Source organism: Otolemur garnettii, unplaced genomic scaffold, assembly GCF_000181295.1.
Source record: "Otolemur garnettii isolate 467f Iridium unplaced genomic scaffold, OtoGar3 scaffold00136, whole genome shotgun sequence".
NCBI classification, from domain to species: domain Eukaryota; kingdom Metazoa; phylum Chordata; class Mammalia; order Primates; family Galagidae; genus Otolemur; species Otolemur garnettii.
In genome coordinates, this window is record NW_003852531.1 from 100,593 (window position 1) to 109,116 (window position 8,524).

Genomic DNA, 8,524 nt, shown 5'->3' on the forward strand with positions numbered 1-8,524 from the left:
GGTTGCAGCCATCATTGTTGTTTGGCGGGCCCGGGCTGGGGATTCGAACCCACCACCTTAGGTGTATGTGGCTGGCGCCTTAGCCGCTTGAGCCACGGGCGCCGAGCCTGACTCTGTTATTGTATTTGACATTGGTCCTGCTGTCTGAAAGTGACTGACATTTTCTACCAGGATGCCCTTACTGATTTAAATCCCTCTGTCTTCATGGTGATCCATACTGAGACTTCAATGTTACAGATTTTTTGAGTTCACATACATATGTGTATATGCTCAACCAGTCCCCTGCTCTGGCCGCTGGACCTCCTAATATAGCCACACACACAGTGAGCAAACTAGGCCTCCCTCCACACTCAGAACCTTTTGCAGAGCTCTCATCTTAGCCTAGACTTCGCCTAGACCTTCAGGGGAAGTTATCCTTTGATATTCTGTCTTTCCTCTAGCAAATAGTTGGGATTGTTCTAAACCAGTGGTTCTCAACCTTCCTAATGCCACGGCCCTTTAATACAGTTCCTGTGGGTCACAACCCACAGAATGAGAACTGCTGTTCTAAACTGTCAGAGAGTTTCAAATACTGTTGCAGAAAGAGATCCATTTCCTTTCTCGTTTGTTGCCAGATCTATCTGCCAAGGCTCCTTTATTCCCTGTGCAGGGCTCTTTTTTAGGTATTAGAAAGTTGCATATCATCCTTCTGCAGAATGATGGTCACCAACTTGTAGTTGGCCCATCAAGTGATCTTCTTTCCATAATGATAAAAGTCTCTCAAGCTATTTGTAACCTGTACCTCAAGTTTCTTAAATATTTTCAAATTCTACCTCACAAGGAAGCCATTCAACAGAATTCTGAGTCTAAAGTAGGTTAATTGATTGACTAGCACATCTGTCGATTAAATGTATGTATGTATGTGTACCTATATATGTATTTTATTATATATATATAATAAAGCAGGAGAATATATATATATATAATAAAGCAGGAAGTCAGTTTGACTTGACAGTGCTGTGCCTCATCCGTGACTTATCAGTATCCATGCTGGGCTTTGTGCTTGCTTCTAAATCAGGAAAGTAGAAAATCAGCATGGTGCACGGCATAACACAAATTTATGAAGCAGTCCATATTTTGTACAGTTCCTTGAATGTCATTTGATTCTTTGTGGACTAGCTCCGGGGAAACTGTCTGTGTCAAAGCAAAGCAGGTGGCACCCAATATTAGAATTGTGATTTTTTCACTAAAAAAAAATTTGTGTAATGTGATCTATGAAATGACAATGGCATGGAGTACTGAGTAGCCCCGTGTCATGTTATATGGAAATGTGTTGTTTGTACTTACCTCAGAGTGAGAAGATGTCAACTATCATCTCCTTCACTGAACTTCTAAAAAATAAAAAAGCTTTTGCCTTCCTCATCAGTTGGAAAGGGACATGGATATTTTGTGTGATGCTAGTTCAGAGTTGGAGTAGGTAGAAAAGGAATAGTGGCAGTCCAAGCAAGGTCTTGACATGTAGCAGTCTTCTGCCCCTCATGTGATTGATTGGCTTAGTAATAGAGGACAATTATGTTAATTTTTAGTGAGATGAATATCTCTGGACAGACATGTTATTGCAAATTATGAAATTGCTGAACTATCTTAAACTACAAGCCACAAAGAATAGGATAATTAATAATTAAAATGAGAACTTAATAATATTTTCTGAAAATGTTAATATTTGAATATTACAGCATATAGAAAAACACTGAATGGCTTTTTTAGGGGAATTCTAAAACAATTTCATGAATAACATTCAAGAACAAAACATTCTGTTATGTCACTATTTCTTTGAGCATTATAAAGATGTGATATCATTAAATGTTCATAACAACCTAGTGACATAAGCCGAAAAGTCCTCATTTTTAGAAGACAGTGGGCCTAATAGAAACAACTTGTCCATGAACAAATAGCTGTTGGTTACAGAACTAAAACTTCTTCTAAGTTTAGTACACTTTTCATTATGTTGAATGAACTTTAGTTAGTTAACCAAATAATGCTGCTCTCATTTCATGAGTTCTTTACCTTACTTTTTTTATTATTTAAATAGCAGCTTAGTAAGAAGTTTGCAGAGCTTATAAATTTGATGCATATGAGACAATTAAAATTCTGGTATTAGTTCTGATTTTGTTGACATACTGTGAGAATTTAATATACTTGGTTGAAGTGGAGCACATTATTCTTAATAAAGCATCACAGGAATGGAGAAGCAAGAATCCTATGTACTCAATTTTTTTTTGTTTGTTTTTGAGACAGAATCTGACTTTGTTGCCCTCAGTAGAGTGCTGTGGTGTCACAGCTCACAGCACCCTCAAACTCTTGGGCTTAAGTGATTCTCTTGCCTCAGCCTCCCAAGTACCTGGGACTAAAGGCACCTGCCACAACACCTGGCTATTTTGTTGTCATAGTTGTCATTATTGTTTGGCAGGCCAGGTTCAAACCCACCACCTCCAGTGTATACGGCTGGAACCCTAGCCTCTGAGCTAGAGGCCCCAAGCCCTATGTACTCAATTTTGATATGAGGACAATTGATGATCCTCCTAGTACATGGTGAGGGGGAGGGGGATGGGGTGCAGGGAAAGGGGAAGAGGGAGGGAGGTGGGGGGTCACAGGGTATGGCACACCTCTTGGGGATAGGACACAATCGTAAGAGGGACTTTACCTAACAAATGCAATCAGTGTAACCTGGTTCTTTGTACCCTCAATGAATCCCCAACAATAAAGAAAAATGTATACTTGGTAAATATTTTTCATATCAGCACTAATATAGTAATTTTACTTATTACCTTTTTATACATAGCATTGACCAACAAATTTCAGAATATAAAAAGAAAAGGATATCTAAAACTTCTTCTGAAAATAGCAATTCAGGTAAGATTTCTGATAGTAAATATTACTTTTGGTGATTCTACTATGCATAAAAAATTAAAATTTAGGAAGTTTTGAGTACAAAAGAACAGTTAAAAAGTCAAAGTGTTAATCGCATTTTTTTCTTAATTCACAATTATTCAGAACTCAGTTGTAGGCAATTTGTAATCTCAAATAGTATTGCCTAAGAAAAAGTCTTTGTTTAATAATTTTCCCTGAAATGCTCTATGATATTTTTGTATAAATAAGAGAAACAGTTTTTAAGGAAACATATTTTTTGTTTTCTCTACAGTCACATTATAATGAATTGGACTTATTATTTCATGATTTTATATTTATATTTTATACTAAATGTTTGCATCCAGTAAACAAATATTAATTACAGTTGTCCAGAAGGGGCAGGAGTTAGGGGCATCAATTCCTATGTAATCAAAAATCTGTGTATACTTCTGGCTCCCCCAAACTTTAGTAATCACCTACTATGGAGCAGAAGCCTTACTGATAACATGAACAGTTGACACACATTCTGCCTGTTATATGTATTATAAACTCTATTCTTAGAACAAAGAATGGTAGATGAAAGAACCATTCTTAGGAAAATTATAAGGAAGAAAAACTTTACTTGTCCCAAGTTGGAGTGGATCATGAGAAAGGTGTCCATCCTCATCCTCTTCACTAGAGTCAGGAGAGGAGAGGAAAGGTTCATCTTGCTGTCTCTGTGTGGGGAGGCAGAAGGAAATTTGCATATAAGTGACCACTGCAGGTCCAATCCCTGTTGCTCAGTGATCGATTGTTACACAGCAATTTTAATACCAAGAAAGTAACTCTCTTTGAAACTGGGAACTCAACAATAGCTTCCTGGTGCCATGAACACGTGGCACTAAGAACTGTGAACTTAGCCAGTGTGCACTGATGCAACAGAAGATTATTTTTTAATGATACTAAATATAGAAGTCAGAAATGAAATTTCACAAGTCGTGTTACGTACTTTTAGACCAACAATGTCTCCCTATTACCGACTTTACTGCCCATGAATTGAAACCAAATGAGACATATTTACTTTATTAGAATAAGATTTATTCTTCTATCTGCTAGGTAATTGTCACAATAACCCAGGAAGTCCCTGGGTTACAAAGGAGATGGGATCTATAGATTTGTTTGTAAGTTGAATGTGTATGTAATTTGGAACAGGTACATTTACCTGTTATGTGTAATAGTCTCCATTTGTAAGTGTACTCATATGTCAGTGTGATGGTGGTAACTTGGGGACTTTTGTAATAGCCTTCACTTGTAAATGCAATTTGTATGAAAGTTAGATGTTTGTAACCCAGGGACTGCATGTACTATGAAATAAACTATGCAACTCAGTGGTAAAAAGGAACTTTACTGTTCCTTTTTTTCTGTACCAGGATCCAATACAGGACACGATGTTGTATTTAGTCCAAATCTGTGACAGTTTCTCAGTTGCAGGAGACAAAGATAGAATACACATAGTTTTGGTCTTGAAGGTACTCATAATGAAATAGAGCTGTCTATATATAATTTTTGTATTTTTTTCACTAGAATTGTCAAAAATCATTTTTATTTATTTGTTTATTTGCCCAGTTGACAGATAATGATAACTATCAAGTGTCTTTTAGGGAACAAGCATTTTTCTAACATTACAGAATACTAACATTTAAAATTTACCTATTGTAATTTTTATTATTCGCTATTCAGATGCCCTCTGGGAGCTTATAATTACAATGTCATCACTTACGTGTTTATCATGTTAAATATGTGCCAGGCACTTTAAGTCCATGATGAGGAACCCATGCTTTAAAAAAGTGGGCAAGATTTCAGGTAAGGACACAGAGTACAAGTCTGCCAGCTGGAGAGGCAGAAGAAGGCTTCTTGGCAGAAAGAACATCTTACAAGATCGCATGTTTGGCAGAGGGAACAACAGGTGGGAACACTGAGATGCACAAGCAGCAGATCCATAAGGAACATGAATCTTTCCGTATTCATGCTGAGTGTAATGGAATATTCATATTGAATATTTTTGGTCTGTAATTGCATCATAGGCTTTTCAGCCTGAAGGTAGAGGACTGAAGTTGGTGATACAGATTTGGAATAATGTTGCTGTGCTTATCAGGCAGAGTCATAGTTCTGAATGAACTTGTCCACAGTAGGGCAATTGTAGACTAAGAAGAAGGCCAGTGAGAAAACCCTGGAGATATTCACATTTCCCAGAGGAAAAGGTAGTTAGTAAAGAAGATTGAGCCATGGCTACAGAAAAATAGGAGAAAAATCAGAAAAACTGATATTGTAAAAATTTTTAAAAGTAAGAATTTCAAGCAGACTAGATGATTGGATTAAAAAACACAAGCCATCCATTTGCTGTCTGCAGGAAACACACCTAGCCTACAAAAACAAATTGAAATTCAGAATTAAGGTTTGGAAGATAATTTTTCAGGAAAATAGAATTCAGAAGAAAAGAGGGGTTGCAATCTTATTTTCAGATACATGTGAATTTAAAGCAACTAAGGTCAAAAAAGACAAAAATGGTCCCTTCAATATTGGTCAAGGGAGGGCAGTGCCTGTGGCTCAGTGGGCAGGGCGCTGACCCTATATATCAAGGGAGGTGGGTTCAAACCTGGCCCTGGCCAAACTGCAACAAAAAATAGCCAGGCGTTGTGGCAGCTGCCTATAGTCTCAGCTATGCAGGAGGCTGAGGCAAGGGAATCACCTAAGCCCAGGAGTTGGAGGTGGCTGTGAGCTGTATGACGCCACAGCATTCTACTGCGGGAGATAAAGTGAAACTCTGTCTCTACAAAAATATATATATATTTATTTATATATATATATATATGGAAAAATACAATAAGAAACATTTCAATGCTAAATATTTATGCACCCAACTTAAATGCTCCCAGATTCTTGAAACAGAACTTAATTAGTCTAAGCAATATGATAACCTATAACACCATAATAAAAAGGGACTTTAACACTCCTCTTACACAGCTGGACAGATCCTCCAAACAGAAATTAAGCCAATATATAAAGGAGTTAAATGAGAACCTAGAACAACTGTGCTTGATAGATGTATATACAACACTTCATCCCAAAGCTAAAGAATATCCATTATTCTCATCGGCCCATGGAACATTCTCCAAAATTGATCATATCCTAGGACACAAAACAAACCTCAACAGAATCAAAAGAATTGAAATTTTGAGTGCCTTCTCAGACGACAAGGCACTAACGCTGGAACTCAATTCCAAGGAAAACAGTTAACCCTACACAAAGGTATGGAAATTAAACAACCTTATGCTGAATGACAGTTGGGGGCAGGAAGAAATAAAAGAGGAAATCATTAACATCCTTGAGCATAACAACAATGAAGCAACCAAAACCTGTGGGATACAGCAAAAGCAGTCCTGAGAGGAAAATTTATCACTTTAGATACCTTTATCCAAAAAACAGAAAGAGAGCACAGCAACAGACTCACAAGCCATCTTACGGAATTGGAAAAAGAAGAACAATCTAAGTCTAAACCCAGCAGAAGAAAAGAAATATCCAAAAGTAAATCAGAGATTAATGAAATTAAAAACAAATGAATCATTCAGAAAATTAATAAAACAAGAAGTTGGTTTTGTGAAAAAATAAATAGACAAAACTTTGTCCAAACTAACTAGAAATAGAAAAGAAAAATCTCTAGTAACCTCAATCAGAAATGATAAAGGGGAAATAATGACAGCTGCCACAGAGATATAAGAGATCATCTCTGAATACTACCAGAAACTCTATGCCCAGAAATTGGACAATGTGAAGGAAATGGATCAATATTTGGAATCACACCCTCTCCCTAGACTTAGACAGGAAGAAATAGAGCTCCTGAACAGACCAATTTCAAGCACTAAAATCAAAGAAACAATAAAAAAATCTCACAACAAAAAAATGCCCTGGTCTGGATGGCTTCACACCAGAATTGTATCATAACTTCAAAGAACTTATACGTCTACTACAGAAGTTATTCCAAAACATTGAGGAGGAAGGAATCTTCCCCACTACATTCTCCAAAGCAAACATCACCCTGATACCAAAACCAGAAAAAGACCCAACTAAAAAGGAGAACTTCAAACCAATTTCACTAATAAATACAGATACAAAAATTCTCTACAAAATCCTAGCCAATAGATTACAGCTTCTCATCAAAAAAGTCACACATCATGAACAAGTAGGTTTCATCCCAGGAATGCAAGGCTGGTTTAACATATGCAAGTCCATAACATTATTCACCATATCAACAGAAGCAAAAACAAAGACCAAATGATCCGCTCAATAGGTGCAGGAAAAGCATTTGATAAAATCCAGCATCGTTTTCTAATTAGAACACTGAAGAGTATAGGCATAGGTGACACATTTCTTAAACTGATTGACGCTATCTATAACAAACCCACAGCTAATATTTTATTGAATGGAGTAAAACTGAAAGCTTTTCCTCTTAGAACTGGAACCAGACAAGGTTCCAGTCACTATTATTATTCAACATAGTGCTGGAAGTTCTACCCAATACAATTAGGCAAGACAAGAAGATAAAGGGCATCCAAATGGGAGCAGAGGAGGTTAAACTCTCCCTCTTTGCTGAAAATATGATCTTATACCTGGAGAACCCCAAAGACTCAACCACAAGATTCCTGGAAGTCATCAAAAAACAGTCATGTCTCAGGATATAAAATCAATGCCCACAAGTCAATAGACTTTATACACCAGTAACAGCCAAGATGAGAGGCTAATTAAGGACACAACTCCTTTCAGTATAGCCTCAAAGAAAATGAAATACCTAGGAATGTACCTAACAAAAGAGGTGAAGGACCTCTACAAAGAAAATTATGAAAACCTAAGAAAAGAAATAGGAGAGGATATTAACAAATGGAAGAACATACCACGCTCATTCCATGTCTGGGAAGAATCAACATTGTTAAAATGTCTATACTTCCCAAAGTAATGTACTGATTCGATGCCATCCCTATTAAAATACCAACATCCTACTTTCAAGACTTGGAGAAAAGTATTCTGCATTTTGCACGGAAGCAGAACAAACCCTGTATAGCTAAGGCAGTTCTTAGTAATAAAAACAAAGCTGGGGGCATCAGCATACCAGATTTTAGGCTATACTACAAGGCCATAGTGGTCAAGACAGCATGGTACTGGCACAAAAATAAAGACATAGACATTTGGAATTGAATAGAAAACTAGGAAATGAAACCAACAACTTACAGCCACCTACTCTTCAATAAACCAAACAAGAACATACACTGACAGAAAGACCCCCTATTCAATAAATGGTGCTGGGAGAACTGGATATCCACAGACTGAAACTGCACCTGCACCTTTCTCCACTCACAAAAATTGATTCAAGATGGATAAAGGACTTAAATTTAAGGCATGAAATGATAAAAATCCTCAATGAAATATCGGAAAAACACCAAAAGATATCAGCCTGGGGAAAGACTTCATGAAGAAGACTGCCATGGCAATTGCAACAACAACAAAAATAAACAAATGGGACTTGATGACACCGAAAAGCTAAGGAGACAACAACTAAAGCAAATAGACAACCTACACAATGGGAAAGGATTTTTTTTTTTTT